Genomic DNA, 16,816 nt, shown 5'->3' on the forward strand with positions numbered 1-16,816 from the left:
CTCCCCCCCTACTCACAGTATGTACTCAGGCTGTGTACACACTTGTAACACGCTGTCCTGGCCTCAAATTGCTTCCAGGTTAGGTCATCTTCCAGCCCATTTCCCCTGATTTTTCTCCTTCATGTTTTATTGGCCTAGTAGAAATTAGCCACAAATCCAGCCTGGTTTTAGTGTCTTTTGCACTCATTTGTTCCAACCGTTGTACCCCCTGAAATCTTCCTCTCTCAGATATACAATTTATTCCCACTCATGACAGGCATGCTCATGAATTATTTATATTGCTTTGGTAACTTCTACTCTGCAAATAATGAAAGAAGCAAATATTTCCAGTGTAGGAGTCATAATAAGCAAGAAATCCAGTCAAGCTGGTGGGCAAGAAGGTGGGAAAATGGCCCAAGTTAAAAACACATTGCTTTTGAACAACTGAGGAAACATCACAAGGGCCATTCAAAGCAATCCTCTACCCTCAGAAATGCTGCTGAGCAGCTAAAATTAGGAGCTGATACCCTGCAATGACCAAAGAGGCTTTTATTTCCTGTTTGCATCCTGCATGCAGGACAATTTTTTTGGCAGGCTGAGGTTCACATACCTGTACAGCTGCCCCATCTATTACATCTGACAAGATTCCCTGGATGAAGGTCGGGTGGGAAAAATTCATCTGTTCCTGATATACCAATGGCAGTGTTCCCTCCCATTTGCACGGAAGGAGAAGCTACCACTTTCTCTCATGAGTTAAATTGACAGAGCTCTGCTGAGAAGAAGAAAATTAAGGACATACACCAGGGGAAAACACACTGTGTGACACAGCTTCTGTGGTGCTTTGATCTTTCACTGAGCTGAGAAATAGAGCTAGGCTCTGCTTTGCTTCCTAAACACATCCGTGCACACAAAGCAGGGCATGCAGCATCTAATAAAATAGCTCATGTACACAGAAACTTAGTAAAAGTCTGGGAAAATTATTCAATCATTTACTTACTTACTTATTTATTTATTTATTTTTAAAGAGATCAGTGATAATACTGAGCAGGAAAGGATGTGCTAGCTCATCGAAGGGCAAGGAAATTAATGAAATAATGAAACAATCACTCATTTTACATAGACTTCACCCAAAGTTTGGATAGAAGTGGTAGGAAACAGAACCTGGTGAAGGCATTTTAACGTCAGCAGCTCGGAGTGCAAGGAGTCAGCCATTTCACCTGCCCCGTGCTGACACGCTGTGGCTTTGAGCAAGGTGATCTGCTCGTGCCTTGCTCCCTGCTGCGGAAGGAGCCAAGTGGTACTGCTGGCACATCCTCCCACGTGTCACCTGCTGTCACCAGGCCTGCTCGGTTTGATTATATGGGTACTGGTGCACTTTCTGTGGGTTGTCCTGGCAACAAGGAAATAGGCAGGTGGAAACCAACAGCACCTGCCTGCCTCCTCCAGCCTCCGTGGGGGCTGCACGGGATGGTGCTTGAGAGGCTTGGGGGGAGCAAGTCATGGGGTCTTGCAGATAAGGACCATAAGGAGACCTTACCTGTGGTGGCCTGCATGCCCTCTGTGCCTGGGCAGATCCGAATCCCATGACACAGAGGCCCTCCAACCTCTCCCTCCTCTTCCTCAGTAGGTTTAAACTTGGAGTTTCTCCGCTTCATGGTGCATGCGTAAGAAGAATAAACACTGAGATGCCATTAGGAAGTTGATTCTTCTGAGATTTTAGCTGGAATTCAGTATTAATTAGCTGATTGGTAAATGTGGTGATAGGAAAAAAAGCTAACTAAATATTCTAAACGCAAATCCAATGAGGATTTGCAATTGCTGTGCTCTATTCACTACATCAAAAATAAAATAAAATAAATCCATTAACAATGAAGATTCCTAGTTAGAGATTTTAATTTTGCCCTTGAAATGTTTTGACATTTTCTTTTTGCTGTCCTTCAGCAGCATTATTTGAGATTTATTCTGGTATCTCACCAAAGTCAGAGAACCACCAAAGTCTGTTTTTCCTGGAGCCAAGTGACAAAACGCTCTGCTACGCTTCCCAGGCAGGTCTTACTGCCCAAAGACCGCCAGTTTTTTACTTGCACCGTATTGATTTGACAGATTGTCTGTCCCAGACTACTTCTTTCTCCTTGCATGTTTTCCAGAACCCAATACTATGTTGAACAGGTTTCTGTGCTGATGAAAAAAGCATATTTTTCCACAGAAAGCAGTCCCTCCCACATTTTAAGATCTCTCTGCCAAAAAATGCCACCCAAATATCTTAATATCATGTTTCTTCCTATTGTTGATTTTGGAAACTGCTGGATCCTTTGGCTGTAGTTCTGTACCCTCAAAGAAATCAGCTAGACACAGAAAAATGTCAGCTCAAATAGTTTAATCCTGGCAAAATGATAAGCAAGTGAAAACAGCCTTAGAAAGTTTGAGGAGCCCATCAGTTCAGCAGCTGGATGTCCAAACCAGACCTTCCACTCATCTAAGGTAAAAGCTGACAAGAATTCAGGAAAGAAACATTTTGTGCTGCTGAAATTTAATAAAGAGAGACAGGCAGCCTAACTCAAAAGAAAGGAAAAGTCAGGTTTAGAGGATTACAGGAAAAGGAAATAGGTGCTGGAAAAAACTCTTTGGTCGTGTAGTTGCATCAGTTTTGAGGTGTTCAAAACAAGGCTGATACAAAAGGTTAGTATAACTGTTCCTTACCAGGATTTGGACTAGATGACCTGAAAGGTCTTTGCCAAAGCTATTATCAATGGTACCGTGATACCTTTATAAGACAGCTTTTGTACTCCAATAACTCAAAAATGGATGTTCTTTTTAGAATGACATTTCACAGCCTGTAAATCCTAAAATGGACTAATGGCTTTGACTTTTTGGGGTAGAAGATTGGTCTTAAAAGTAAAGGACTAGCTTGTGCTCAAAACTTTTGAACCTTTATTTGTTGGGTGAGAAATGGCTCACACACTTCCCCTATCGGTAATGATGGTTCAGAAGATGTCATTAAAGTTGAGAAGGTCAACAGTCTGTGAACCACAATTTAAGTAAATGGGCTTTGAGAGAAAGCATTTGAGCCAGCCCACGCCATGGCGGTCTGACATTAAGTAGACAGATACATTTCTTTGGAGACTAGGGATATTCAGATATTTTCTCACAGACAGACTTGAACTTATCTTCTTATAGATTATGGTATTTTTATATGTATTTTTTAGTGGACACTAAGATCCACAGATACAGTTTCTTGGCTTGGAAGGGGATGCTTCTTTCTGCACAAAAGAGGACAAAAAAGATGGGGAATGTAAAAGTAAATGCAGTTGAAACTTCTTAATGCTACTTCTATCTCTAGTGCACTAACTTTGGTTTTAACTACATTTTAGTACTAATGTACACCACTTGAGGTGGCTGATGAGTCTTCCTAGGTGAGTCCCAGGGCAATTCCTCAAGGCTAATTCTTGGGAACTTCCTAGAAAATGCAGAGTTGCTCAGTGCCTCCACCATCATGGAAATTGTATCAGATTAATGATATGTATCTCCCATCATTACAAACAATCAAATAAAGACAAATTTGTACTGTTACTGTTTTGCATAAGTGTTGTAAAAACTAAGATAAGTTAAAAGGACAAACAACTGTGGGTTTAGGGAGGGAGCTCAGAAATGCTTATCTCTATGCTCCTGTAGCACTGCATGGTGCGGTGTGCACACACTGCTTCAGTAGCAGCTAAACAGAGCCCCATCCAGCTCACGGTGGCATCTGGCCCAGAACAAATAGCAGCTGTGCAAAATTTGTATGTATTTTTTGTACAGTTCCTTTGACCTGAATATTTGTCTCTGAGAATTTCAGACAGCATCAAAAACTGTTTTTGCTGTCAAGGTAGGCATACCACACGTACCCGTGTCCCTAATCCTGCATTCCTTGTGCATTCCAGGCACCCACAAAGTCAATGAGAATTTGAGATGCAGGGCCAGGCACATCATTTGAATATTTTAAGGAATGTTCTTGGATTTTTACAGTTGATGTCATGTTTTCTACCCCATCAATATGGATTAACAATGGTCCAGAGCAGCAGGAACTCATTTCCTATTCATATATGCTAATTGCATGGTGCTGGATAGCAGGGATTTCTTCCTAAACTTAAAGTTTCTTTTTTTTTTTTTTTTTTTGAGCAAACGGAGTATAGAAAGGATGTGGCTACAAGGCAAAAAAGTGAGAAGGCTTTAACACAAACACTGAAATTCCAAATATGTACTCCATACCTAAAAAAGCAAGACCCACAGTTCCTCCCTATACAACTCACATGGATGAAATCCATCCTTCCTTAATCTGAACCCCAGCTGACTCTGAGGTAAGTCTGTAAATCCTATAATATATTTTTCTTTATTGTTTCAATATGTTATTTCATTTTTTGAAATCTCTGTGGAGTTAATTCGTTAATAGTTTCCTAGTTCCATATCACCACAGTATCTGGCATCTTAGAATACTGCATGAAATAGTATAAAAACTGTTTGCAGTATGAGACAAGTGTATACAAAGTGTGTTCTGTTCTCTTAACAGCAATTCTGGATTTAATGTTTCGTATTAAAATACATTCATTTTGCAAAAGACCTGGTACAAATGTGTCCTGTCTTTGCCAAAAAAGGTAGTGAAGTGTGCGATGCTGGTCCTTTACGTCTACCAATTTTGGCTTGCTTCTGATGTGCTGGATAGGGTTGCTAGCTACTGTGCAAATATTTTCCCTGGTATTGTCTGTTTTTGAGGAATTAGGTGGGAGTAGATTTGTTTCTTGGTATAGGCCTTTAGAAGTGATGTTTTAAAAGGTTTGCATTTCTTATAATGTCTTTTAATTCCCTAATTTATATATCTCTGTCCAAATAATCTGCAAACTTAACATGTGGGACTCGGGGGTTGTGTAGACAGATCAGTGCAGAACTATGTTATTTATATTTTCAGATAATGCACACAACAAACATGTTTTTCTCTCCTGGTTACCAATGCCAGCTAGGAACATCTATCATCATTTTATAGGTCATCACATCATCATATGGATATAGAATCTGTTTTTCACAAGCTCTTTGATTAGATTACTAGGATTAGATTATGGGGGCTTTGCTGATGCTAAAAGCCTATTTACTTATAATTATGAAAATAGTGCCAGCTTGCCACAACCTCTTTCCTCTCTTTCTCTGTGTGCTATGAATTTAGGGTACTTTCTACTCATCTGTTCATCTTAGAGTTCTTTCATAAGATGTCTCTCATTTGAGTGTCTAACCAACAGTATTCATGGAAGACACTAGAAATTTGGAAGCAGCTATGGCCCATGGGCATCCTAGCAGTGAGCAGAGCTTACTGAGAAGGCAATCACATTTGTCTTCAAAATTCCCAACATATTTAAGGGCAGGTTTGGGGCTTTGTTTTGAAAACACAGTGAGTGTCTGGGAAGAAATCCAGCCTCCTGGTTCTCCATAGCTCTGCCATGCTGTACTCCCTGGAGTGGTGGCTTGGGTGGCTGGGGCCTCTCTGCCATGTCCTGCTCCCATGCTGGAGGTGGCAGGAACAATGAGATGGGCACCAGCCAGGCGCTTTCTGCATGCCTGGGAAATCTGCCACTCGAGGAAAATCCCCAGCAGGAACCTGCCATGTATTTTTTGTTTGTGCAGTGCACGGCATGATGTTGGCATAGGAATCAAAGCAGGGTGGAAGGTCTGTCACAATATGTGATTTTTAACAGAGAATAACTAGGGGACAGAAACCTTTTTAATATACATTTTGCCTTATAGATGGAGACAAGGAGGAGGGGAGAAGATAGTGTTTAAAAAGAAGGAAATGTGCTTATCACGTGTGTGCGAAACATTTCTTCGTATAGCAATGTGCAGAACAATACTACTTTTGTGCTCTGCTAAATTATCAGAACCACGACTGCAAACACGATTCGACTTTCAAGCAAGAATGAGATAAGAATGCCAAATCTACCACAGCAGCTCAATAGCACCAGCACCTGGTAATGCTGTCTGTTTTTTTGTTTGCAAATGAGCATTTGTGTCTCTATCTGCATGGAGAGCTTTTATACCTGATCCTGTCAATTTGTATTGCAGATACTGCATTTCCTTAGAATTAGCGTAACTTCCCTTATAACTTCTGAGAGATTATTAGGTGTGATTTTCAAAAACTTCAAGCTTTTATAGTAAAACTCCTTTTGACTTGACAGAGCTATACTAGCTGGGGATCAGGCACATCTGAAAATCATATCCATAAGTAACAGCATCTTTTTGAAGATGCAAAGTGTTTTGTTTTGACATAATAGTGCTTCTCATTCTAAGTTCTTCACAAACGGTTGGTAGATGAGTTTCATCTCATGCCTAAAATGTACCTATTTAGCATATTCAAGTGGAAAAATGGTAATCCAGGGAAAACCAAATGTGCTTTTCCTTCTTCAAATCCTTGTTCTTATTTACCTTTGCTCCATTCAATGTATTCGGGTTTGTATGGCCGATGATCTCTTGTACATCAAATATTCATAGCTTCACCTCCTTCCTTAGTGACCATTTAACATCTTTTGACACCACCAGACCCATCTGCTAAAAGCCTTGTCCATAGCCCTATTTTACTCAGGTTCTTATCCTTTTGATTGCTCTGTTTCTTTCAGGGTTTCATTTAAACCATACAGATCTTTCCCTTTGTCATGGGCAGAATTTGCAGTCCTCTCTCAGGATCCAAACAGAAATATGGCTCTAATTCTCCAGATCCATTTCAATGAACATAGTGCTCTCTGAATACATTGTTGTTAGTTAAATGTCTGTGTATCTTGAATGTAAATCCTCCAGTTTAAAATTAGAAAAAAAGCCCCCAGCCCAGGGGGTGCCACAGCAACATCAGGCTGTACTCTGCAAGTGAGCACAAGGAAAATGCAGTTCAGCCTTCCAAAAAAAAAAGCCCAGCACCATATGTGTGTCTTTTACTAGGAACCATGCTGTTAGCTGTAACAGAGCAGGTCTGTCTGTCCCTTGACCACCACGGGCCAGTATGTCCAGACACAACAACCAGTCTCCTTTCATCAATTGTCAGTGCCTGCCACTAGTGATGTTTTCATCTCTTTATAGTTTAGTTCCACGCAAAGATCCTTGATACACGGTCAGCTAATTCTGGTTAAGGTTGAATTTTTAATGTCTATGAACAAAGTGGTTCATCCTCCCTTCTCTGCTGGGGTGGGAAGACCAAGGAACATGACTGAGTCTTACAATAAAGGCCAACACATCTGAAGCACATCAGTTCAGTAGTGCTATTCCTACGTTGGCCTTTCCATTCAGGATTTTGCTTCTCGGACACAGATGCTTCATAGCAGCCTTCTGAATTACAGCAGACTCTTGACCATTTGAAATTAAAACAGCTTCGCGAAGCAGAGAGTTTGGAGCCTTCATCTGGGGCAAGGTGACTTCCCAATCCACAATGGGGGCAACTGACATGACATGTCCATGTGTGGCTGCTCATGGCAGTGAGAAGGGCAGGTAGGCTATCACCCTCTGCTGCTCCTCAGAAAGGCTCAGTGAGTGGGAAGTGGTCTTTCCTGGAAGTTTGAATCTGTCGAGTAAGGAACTGGTGATGACCTTCAGTTTCTGAAAGATCCACATGCACCTTTTATTCATTGGAAACAGTCTTATCACCTACCCATTTACAAGAAAATTAAAATGATTTCTGAAGACAGAGATGCTTGCTTGACTCTTACTGTTAAAAAAAAAAAAAAAAAAAAAAAAAAAAAAAGAGTTATGAGTACCCTAGAAGGAGATAGTAGCACCAGGAGAAACCTACTGCTTCTGCTGTGTTAAGTTCTCATTCATTTATCTGACAACAAAAACCCTAAAAAACTTCAGAAGTAGCTTTTCTTATTAAAATGTCCCATTTTCCCCAAAGGACATTTACATCCACAGGCCAGTCAGCCAGCCTGGAATATAATTTGACCAAATTGTTACACTTACCTCTATTTTTAGACACAAATCCTTTGATGACCTCAGTGGGGTTCTATGTGAAGGAAAAGGCCCATTCATGGGAGTCTAATTGTAAGAAAACAGCCCTAAAGTGAAAATACGACACCTGCAACCTCCATATAGTGTTGAATAGTTGGTAAAGTTTTAAAAATCAGTTTTATGGAACATCAGGACTAGATTTTTAGGTAATGGTTCTCCATCTCCAGCTGATGTCAGCTGGAACTGCTTGCTCTTGAGACTTCTGGAAAGTAGGGCTTTTGTACTTTGCTTTACGCATCACACGTTTTAGAATTGTTTCCCAGGAAAGCTGTGTGTTTTCCATAAAAAATAAAAACCTCTAAAGCAATCTTTATTTGTCTTCTATATCTGTCAAAAAAGCTGTGTTAATCTTTCCTCTCCAAATAACCAAGTTAAGGTTTGCAGCCAAAGTTTGGCATCTTCAGTTTAATGTAGTCAAAGTGTACAAGAAAACTTTGCACATAATTTAGAAGTCTAAAGCACTTGTTTAAAAAGGAAGAGCAGGTTTAATTGAGCATACAACCATGTCAGCTTGTCACTCCTGGAGCAGGTAGTGTCTGCAGACTGGGGCTGAAAAGTGTTGCAGTAGATGTCTGACTAAATCTTGAATTTTCAAGGAAAAGGAACTGATCCAACATTTTTCTGACACCTAAAGATCCAACGGAGGACATTTGGGATGTGCAATGAGCTCAAGCCTGGGGAAGTGTAGCGGGGAGAGATGGTAAAGCTGTACCCCTTTGCTTTCTTCAAACTGGAAGTTATTGGCTTTGTAGGATATAGGGAATAGCAAGAAGCCCAGCTCAACTCAGTATTTCAACGTTGGTCCAGATGAAGCAATTGGCTTTCTGTAGAGTGACTCCTGGCTGGGGTCACAGTTAACCTGGAGGCAACAGTTTCCACAGGGCTGCTGAGACCCATCTGAGCAGGACTGACTACAAAAATCAGAGCCTCGGTTGTTAAAATCTGAGGATCACAAACACTCATCAGATAAAGGACAGGTTTGGGGAGAAGAAAGAGAGGATACTGGAGTTGGTGACAACACAGATGAATATCTAAACTAGTGTAATGTACCTGTCAACATAATTGCAGTTGTTTGTCTGATGATCCTATCAAGTGTTACAATTTCTTTTTCCCCATTTTTGTTTTAGGTAATTTTGGGTTGCATTTTTAAGCAGTTATATGTGAATTATAAAGGAAAGAGGTAAGAAAAATGATAATCCAAATTATGAGTGTGAACTTGCTTTTTAGACTTTAAGCAGCTATGAGAGCCTTATTCCTTCTTTGTATCTCTTGATAAACAACAAGGCTTCATGGGAAGCTGTTAATGAGAAAAGGAAGAGAGGTACATAGCCTCAGGAACTCTATTTGCATTTCTCAAAAAATTATGCCATACAGACTGTTGTCCATAGCACCATAGCTTTTGGATTAAAACAAACAAACGGCATCGTGGTCTACCTCTAGTGAGAGACTAGATAGACAAAGTAGACAAGCTAGACAAGGGAAAGACAGGCATAAAGAGCCACAGAGAAATGGGGTTGTTTTCTATGATTGCTCAGTATAAGTCAGTAGCAGAGCTGGAAAGAGAACCAAAGTATTTTGACAGTAAAACCTCATCTAGTAGGCTGTTACCCTCCCAGTGGGCTTCCTTGTCAACAAACTTCTAGCATGCTTGTGAACCTTTTGTCCAGGAGGTACCCTGTTCTCCAGCTCCTTGTGATAGAGCTATTACTACTGAAGACAATCAGTTTCATTTGTGTAGAGAAAGTCAGGCTCTGTCTTGTCTTTTCAGTCCTTTCTAAAGAGGCATAGGCCAAAGCAATGGGCCTAGCACCGTTCCCCAAAAAGGGACAGCATAGGTTCATCATGACTTCTTGCCTCTTCCCTGGCAGACAATGTGGACTCTCCAAATGTCACAGCAGTGAGCTCCAGCATCCCCAGACAGCAGCAGCCTTGCAGATGGTGGGTGGAAATGCAGTCCTAGGGACCCGGGGGGGGGGGGCCTGGAGCTGCCCTTCTGGCAGCACAAAGTGCCGCACCAGGACCCTGCAGGGTGCTCCTCGAGGGAGCTGGGTGAAGCCTCTTTCCTCTGTGCTGGTGACCCCAGGCACTCGGGGCATGACAGAGCTTCATGCCTACAAGGACACAGCCTTCATGTCACCAAACTGCAAATCACTGGGAGAGCTCTATGTCAGACTGAGTGCTTGAGTGGCGTGTTGCAAATATAAAATATATTACATATCACCTGCAAAAAACAGTTAGCTTGGAAATCCCACCTAGGCTGGCCTTTTTCTGGTTCTATTAAGTCATTTACATATTTTTAAATACAATCACAAAATAGCACAGTAGTAGTTTTACTGTCAAATAAATGCCTTGTAGGTACAAGGATTTCTCTCCCCCCCCCCCCCATCACCACTCCATTTATCTTTTGCTTAAATCCTTCCTCTCCAGAAATAATACAAATAAAGCCTCTGGGGCCTGTTTATATAATGGGGATTTATGTCATTTCAAGACAAATGGCATTTGCTAAGTTTCAGGGAAGCACCTGTATTAATTGTATTTCCTGCTCATGTGTTGCTTTTGTTTGCAATAAAAGAATTCATCTCAGGTGAGTTAACCTTGCTTTTAGAGAGGGCACCTGCAGTTATCTTAGTGCTTATTGTAAATCAAAACATGTTGAGCCTTTAAAGCAGTGAAATAAAGAGGTGCTGACAAGAGGGTATGCCAATAGGATTAGGAGCTTTTCTCACCACTTGTATTATCAGGATGGAGAACTGAGTCATGTTAAATTACAGGGGGAAGAGATATTCCCAGAAATTCCACAGATCGGAGATTGACTTGCTCCTTCAGTAAGCCTATGGATAGGAGGGGCATTCTGTGCTTGGCTAGATTAAGGGGGGGGGGAAATAAGAGGAAAAGACACCTCCCTTTTAGCCTTAGGCATCTATAATTGACCAAGATTTTTCTGCTTGTGATTTGATCCATCCAAACCCTGTTAGAGGCACTTGCCCCCAACTGAGACCAAGGCTGAGGTGAATAAGAATTAGGTGACTCACTCATATGTACTATACATGCATTCACATCTATTAGGATAAATGACATGTCATTCAATTTAAGCACAGGCAACTGGAGATTGTCATATTTTGAAAATGACAACTGTTATTTATTTATTGAGAATATTTATACAGGTTCTTCCTAGGTACAGAGAATGCATTTTTCAGCAGCTGCCGAGACACGAGTGAATCAGGCGATTACACAAAGACCAGAGAGGCAATTCCACAGACAGAGAAACAAAGCTGGCGTGCTACTGGCCACGGGGGCTGGGTCAGCAGAGCTGAATGGTGTGAAACACCACCAAAGTCATTAACCTGACAGTTTTCTGTGATCATTTCAAAAGTACTGATCATGATGCTCTGACCCCTGCTATATTAATACAGTGATACAGAAAGCAATATGTTAGGTGGCAGCAGGCAACTGTGTTTGAGCCCAGTTTTTAAGAATGGGAAAACTGGAATTAATCTGCTGCTGATTTGGGGGGTGCTAGGACGTGGTAGGGAGAAGCTTGCTGTCCTCACCCCAGCACATCCTTCTCCCTGAAGCAAAACTGATGTTGTGCGTTGCAGACCATGTGCTATAGTCTGGGGGGTTTCATCCTCACCACCCCTGTTTAGATCAAGGCTCTCCCTGTCTACCTCTATTGCCAGGCTGTGAGCTATTCATTTAGAAAAAAAAAAAAAAACATAGTTGTTAATGCTGTTTAAAATCATTTCCATCGATATTCTATCGTATTATTAAGTACAAATTTTCCGTTAAGTAGAGAGATATATAGATAGGTAGGTAGGTGCATGGATGGATGGATTGGTAGATAGACAGACAGACAGATGAAAAAGAAAAATCCATGTGGTCATAAAGAGACAACATTATCAGTACAAAGCAGGACTAACTTTTACATCCATGTCCAGTCTTCAGGCTTCTAAATAATTACTGGAGCTCAGTGGGATGCCCTTCAGAGTGGACACAGGGAAATCAGTGTAGTATTTATTTATTTATTTATTTTTAATTCTGGGTGTCTTTGTTATATTAATTTTCCAACACATTAAACTTTTAACTCATTTAACATCCAACTCTAAGAATTCTTGGCTATTTATTTATTATTCTATATTATTTGTAAATCTTTCATTTTCTTTCCCCCATAGCTCTGGATTCTGACCTCTGTGCATCAGACGGAAAGCTGGAGCTCTCCATACCTTTTGTAAGTTCAGCTAATATGTAGTTTTGTGTCTGATGGTTCAGCTACACAGTGATATGATTTGTTGCACATTAAAAGACTGCGGTTACCACAATCATCACCTTGTTTGGTCTTCTGAGATAGCACTGTGTATTTTCAGAAGTCTTGAGAGAAAGGTGTCATAGCGGTGAGAATTGCTGAGTGCCCTCAAATAGGAGCCAAGGCCGATCAGCTGTTTGGAGGAGAAATCAAGCTTTTACCTTGCAGCGTGAAACACGCTCTCCCCACTGAGAAGGTTGCCATCAAAGCACCGAGGCTGAAATTTTGTGCTGTGTGTTGACTGAAGTTAGCTACCCAAATAAATAACCTATGCTTCTGCAAGTCTTGTTAAATCAAAGATGTGGCCCTTCTGAAAACTAGTTAGAAGTTGGAATAAATCTGACTGAAAGTGCCTCTGGAAAGACAGCCTGGCTCTTAAACATTGGCCTGTCTGTTTTCATGCTTTACATTACTGATTTTCCTGAGGATGTACTTTGCCGGGTCTGGCACCAAAACAGATAAGAAAAAAACAAACCCGAGACAAGGAACTGATTGATGTTCAGCAAACCTGCTTTGTTTTCCCATATGTTTTTCCAATCAAATACTTGTGAGGATAATTGGAAGGAATGATGAAAAAACAAGAAGGTGGATGACTGAATTTTATTTCTACACAAGAGAGAACCTCAGGTACCAACAAGGAAATCCTTCTCCAGCTCACCAGGCATGGAAGGGGCTCGTAAGAGGTCTGGCCATGTGGTCAACCATGTGGTGAGGAGAACAAGGCTGCGTACAAGCACAGCCTCTGCTGTACCAAGGGAAGTTTTATTTCAGAAAGAGCATTTTCTAGAGGGGAAGTCCTATCATGCTTGGCTTTTCTGAATGGTTCTCCCTCATGCGTGGCAGGCAGGGGCTGAAATTTATCCAAAATTACAAAGATTAAACTTTGCCTGATGGTACATTTTGCAGGGAATACATCCATGGAGCAGGACCGTTGGCCATGCCCCTTTGGTCTGACAGAGCAGGAGACTCATTCACCAAGTGTTATATGAATTGAACTGCAATTCCTTGTCCCATCATTTTTTATTTTTTTTTTCAAGGGATGTGTTTTGCTGGCCAAGGAAGGGATGCTACTTCATCAGCTGATTGAAAAGCTCATATTTCCTTTATAAGGTCACAAAAAAAAATTAAAATCACAGTCTGTCTCAGACCTCATGCTCCAAGGAAAAGTTAAATTTGTGGAAACTTTTGCAAGATTGGATGTTTGAGTCTTCTGTACAATCCGAAGGCAGTAACTGATGAAATGACCTTTGATGAGAAGTGAATGCTTCAGGAAGCAGTTCAAATTTAGCATCCTTTCAGGAAAAAAATTTGCAATACAAGGTGGTTTTGAGGAATATCTATTTGTTAGCACCCTGGAAATACTCTTATTATTTTAATGTATTATGAGAGATGCTTGAGCAAGGATATAGTTTTTTAAATTTTTAGTTTCTCAATAACTCATAACATCTGCTGTCCAGGCCATAAACTACATTCCACCCCCAAATAAACTCAGAGAATCTGTAAAAATTAGTTTTCCTCTTATCCTTGGTAAAGTTATCTGGGTGTTATATTCTGCCCTTCCTACCTGTGCCTTCATGATGTGATTATCAACCAATAGTGATAATGATATTGTGATAATATCATGTGTCAATGACATTTAAACATCAGAGAAAAGAGACAAAATTTAGTTTTCATACACATCTATCTAAAGAAAAAGATGGAAAAATCAATCAAAAATAATATAAAAGCATGTGTATTAAAGCATTCCTTAATAGAAAAAATATGTGTATGAAATTCACAGCTTCTTCTAGAAAGGCTTGCTCTGGTCTGTCTCTAGATCCTGCAGTAAAATCTATACCTTAGTTAATTAAAGGGGCTATCAGAAGCATCCTAGCTGGGAGCCCTTCGGGCACACAGCTGATCTTAAAACCTGATGTTCAGCACAAAGCAACCACCTGTCAATATTTCAATTACCGCCCTCCCCACCTGATCACACTTCAATTGTTTTCCAATAATTATTATAATCATCCACCACAAGGGCAACTGGTTGTTTCAGGGTTTTAGGTGAGAGGCAAAGAAGAAGAAAACACCCGCCCAGCCATTTGTATACCTATTTCCTCAGGGCAGCTCCTTATTCGAGCAGCTGCTGGCGAGGCACAAATCAGCCTCAGAGCTGAGCCGAGCCTGGATAGCACGCATCCTGATTTCTGTGTTGTTTTTTGTTGTTGTTGTTGGTCCTAATTTGAGTCCTGCACATGACCAGCCGCTTTCCCTACTGGAAATAATTTCTCTAAATTAAAGGTTGCTGTAGTGTTTCAAGCCTGTCAAAGATCTCTTGTTGGACAGGCTCCTTCAAAAAAAAAAAAAAAAAAAAAGGAGTCAGTGTCTCAAATCGTAGCCTTGAGAGCCAGATTTCACTTGATGAAAGGACTGAAAAATCATTTGTCAATCAGGATATTTTTCTCTGTTAGATTTCATGGGAAGAAAATATTTCAGTTTTGTTTTCATTTTGGGGGAAAAAATGGCTTGGATCTATTGTTGCTTATGTGGCATTATTCTCAGGAGGAAAAAAAAAAAACAAAAAACAAAAAAGACAACTGAAAATCCTGACCCGTGCTATAAAACCTGCAAAACATCTGAAAATGTTCTAGCTATGATGGAAGCTAGTGCAAAGTAACAGAGAAACACTGAATATTTTTGAACCAGTCTCTTAGTATTTTGCACTGACTTCATGCCAACATAAATTAATTTGAACAAGTGTTACTTCACTAAGCCTGCTTCTTTGAGCTGCTGTAAGTTTTGAAGTGGTGTTACAAACCTTACTGGGGACAAAATCTTGAAAAATCTGTTGAGAGCTGCTTGGATTTCAATGGAGCCAGGAGTTCACATTTAGGATAAAAATGGGGCAATGTGTTGGAAACTGCTACTCAGCCTGGGTAATAACATTAATCATTGTGCATGGGGAAGCCAGTGAGGTTGTGATTCTATTAGAAATGCCGTCTTTCATAACAGAAGAGTAAAATAACTGCTGAGGTGGCTGGAAGGCAGACCTAATGCCCCTTCCATGCAGTGCTTGCCCTGAACCTTGTGGCTGGTGAAGGAGAGACTGGCAATGTTTCCAAAATCTTGGGGAAGGCTTCAGCTTAGTGTGCAGCTGCAGCCCAAAAGCAAATAAGTGTTTTGCTGCAAGAGAAATGGCACAGTGGTTGTATGGAGGGTGCTGCAGGGCTGTTGCAAAATGCAGTTACAGAGCCCTGTCTGCAAGGACAGGCAAATCCCTGTGTCCTCCCACCTCGGAGGAGAAGGGGATCCTGCCAGCTGAGGGCAGAGCACTGGGCCGGAGCAGGGAAGCTCTTCTTTGTGATAAGAATGGACAAACGGGGTCTGTGGTCAGTGAAAAAACTTGTAATAGAAAAATGACTGCATGAGAGAAACAATGGTGGGAAAGTTTGTTTTCTCAATCCCTTTATAATCCAGAAAAAGAGAACTTGAAATTCTGTTAATAAGGGAGAGTTCGGAGCTAGATAACACCAACATCCTTATTCTACACAGGTCAGGCTGCAGAACTCCATGGCACTGCCAGATCTCCCAGCCCTTGGCAGCATTTCCATATTGTGTTGTCTTCATCACCTCTTCCCACCTCCACCTCCCACTGAAAGCACTTTCCCTTCTGGTGAAATTTTGGATAAGCCTGATGCTTTGGCTGAAGTTCTCTCAGATGAGAGCCTGTCCTCTCTCCCATATACACTTTGCCCTGAGAGGTAGTAATAAAACTCAACTTGTCTTTCTCACCTCTACCCAGAGCTCAGCCTTTAGCTCTATTTCTTTAGCTTGAACGTTGGCAACATAAATGTCTGTCCTCACACTTTTTTTTCTACCACTTGAATCACATCCTCCTGGTGTGTGAACCCAGAATCCAAATGTGTTTTGTTGTTTGACTCCTGCCCTTCATATGTTACAGGTATTTAAAATCTGTTGCCTTTTCCTTGATTTCTGGGAGTTCAGTTCTGAGACCCAACATTTAGATGCCTGCATTGCCCATCAGGGTCAAAGGAGAAATGGATGACCTAGATTTCTGAGAAATCTGAGCTGTCAGTGGTCTAAAGTCAGACATCTTAAAACAGCAGCACCTAGAACCTAAAGGAAGGTTTTACAGATGTGTAAGTTTTTGTTGCTGTGTGAGATCCTCCTTTACACTCACTTTTCAGTAAGAATAAGGTGGTTGTGATGCTCTTGGAGACAGAATTTGGCTTCTGCCTCACTGGAGCATTTCTGAAGAGCTTTCCCAAAGGCCTTGCTGAAAACATGGCTCTAATCACAAATACGATAATGTTTTGTAGCTGTGATAGGTGAAGAGGAAGGCCAGCATGAGCACACATGGGTCCTACCTCAACTTTCCTCTCTTGCAGGGGTGGCTCTGCCATTTCTCAAAGCCCAGGGAGCTGCCCTGGATGTGCACAGGATTAGTTGTACTTGAGGCATGTGCCCAAAGTGATGAATTCACTGACCACAAGCAGTACTTTTTGGAAACTTGTCCACAGAGAG

At 41.1% G+C, this 16,816-nt stretch overlaps 1 long non-coding RNA gene across 1 annotated transcript; it reads left to right on the forward strand.

Moving 5' to 3' along the window:
- The first annotated feature begins 76 nt into the window (after window positions 1–76).
- Window positions 77–12,654, forward strand: LOC311432006. Its single transcript, XR_014689772.1, has 5 exons — window positions 77–848; window positions 4,138–4,316; window positions 9,117–9,169; window positions 12,162–12,217; window positions 12,354–12,654. It is a non-coding gene; the product is annotated as an uncharacterized lncRNA (long non-coding RNA).
- The last annotated feature ends 4,162 nt before the right edge of the window (window positions 12,655–16,816 follow it).

Source organism: Aythya ferina, assembly GCF_964211825.1.
Source record: "Aythya ferina genome assembly, chromosome: 2".
In the NCBI taxonomy this organism is placed as follows: Eukaryota; Metazoa; Chordata; class Aves; order Anseriformes; family Anatidae; genus Aythya; species Aythya ferina.